This window comes from Elephantulus edwardii, unplaced genomic scaffold, assembly GCF_000299155.1.
Source record: "Elephantulus edwardii isolate Elephantulus edwardi_28Jun2011 unplaced genomic scaffold, EleEdw1.0 scaffold00032, whole genome shotgun sequence".
Classification (NCBI taxonomy): Eukaryota; Metazoa; Chordata; class Mammalia; order Macroscelidea; family Macroscelididae; genus Elephantulus; species Elephantulus edwardii.
The window spans coordinates 8,174,746-8,176,176 of record NW_006399782.1 but is presented as its reverse complement, the minus strand read 5'-3'; the positions used below and the strand labels follow the sequence as shown (position 1 = coordinate 8,176,176).

General features: G+C 31.4%; 1 protein-coding gene across 1 annotated transcript in view; it reads left to right on the top strand.

Annotated features, from left to right (window-relative positions):
- Positions 1 to 1,431, top strand: part of DIRC2 (disrupted in renal carcinoma 2) — a 107,920-nt gene that overhangs the window by 44,832 nt on the left and 61,657 nt on the right. The window lies entirely within an intron of this gene.

Below are 1,431 nucleotides of genomic sequence, written 5' to 3'. Positions count from 1 at the left end.
TCAGACACTAAATTTGTAATTATGAACACTGGATCTGTATTAAGATTTTGTAAATTTTCTACTGAAAAAGAAGTACTTGCAATTTTTCATATTTTGAGTCAACATACTATTAATATAATTAGAAAGACCTTTATTCTATGAACACTTATTTGGTGGTTTAAAGAAGATCTTTTACTTTGTAAAATATATTTTTTAGTCTTGTAATTTTTAAAAAAAAAATGTTTCTCTTATACTGGTTTGCTTACAAAATTTGTATATATCGTTTTTTATACCGGATCTTTCCCATTTCCTTTCCCACCCCTCCACCTAGCCATCATATTGTGTGACCACATGGTTACTCTCTTGCCCATTCTCATTCCTCCACTCCTACTCTCCCCCACTTGCATCTTCATATATTTTTTAATAGTTATCTTTCTATTTCTACAATAATGGTCTTACACAGTATTTGTCCTTGTGGGACTGAGTTAGTTCACTCAGCATGATGCTCTCCAATCCCTCTCAATTTAGGTAGTAATTTACAAAATCGTTGCTTCTGTGTGCTGCGTAGTATTCCATAGTGTGATTGTACCATAATTTCTCAATCCATCCAATTGTGGTTGGACATCTAGGCTGTTTCCGTGTTCTTGCACACATGGCCTTTAGATCAGTCAGTTTCCATTTTATTAGCAACTAACAACTGTGAGAAATTAGTCACTTCAGGACTTTATGAGAAGGAGGAAAGTAGAAATTGTTCATGGGGAAAACAACTGCTTAAAATTATCATAAATATATATATAATATTAAATTATCATGTTATCTTCTTGCATGATTTTGTTTCTGAAATTACGTGAGAGACTAAAATCTTTATTGTTTGACTAGAGTATGAAGTGTATAGATCTCTAATAAATGCCCTTTTCACAGGTGTCTAGGATTCCTTTGTCTATTCCATATTCATTTGCTTATTCTGCATGATTACCTGTGTAGAACACTTACTCAACAGCTCAAAAAAGCCATTTGTGTTACATTTGCATTCATTAAATTATCACTATTATCATTATTCATTAAATTAAAATCTTTAAAGAATAGTTAATTAATGTCAAACCAGTGTTTAAACTTTTAGTTGTCCTGTAAATGTAACATTGATTGCCATCGAGTTGAGCACGACTCATGACCCTATGAACAAAAGGCTTGAACCCTTTTTATAACTATTGTCATTTATCAGAGTTCAGAGAGTTTCTAGAGGCATGTTGTTTAGGAAGCAGATGCCATTCCTGTTCCAAATAGAATAGATTTTTTTTAAATGTAAAAGATTTTTTAAAAAATAGTTTGAATAAGAATCCAAATAAAGATCACACATTGCAATTCCATAAAAGCCTTCTGCTCTGTAGGTTTTCTTTTTATTTCTCTCTCTCTCTCTCTCTCTCTCTCTATATATATATATATATATGTATA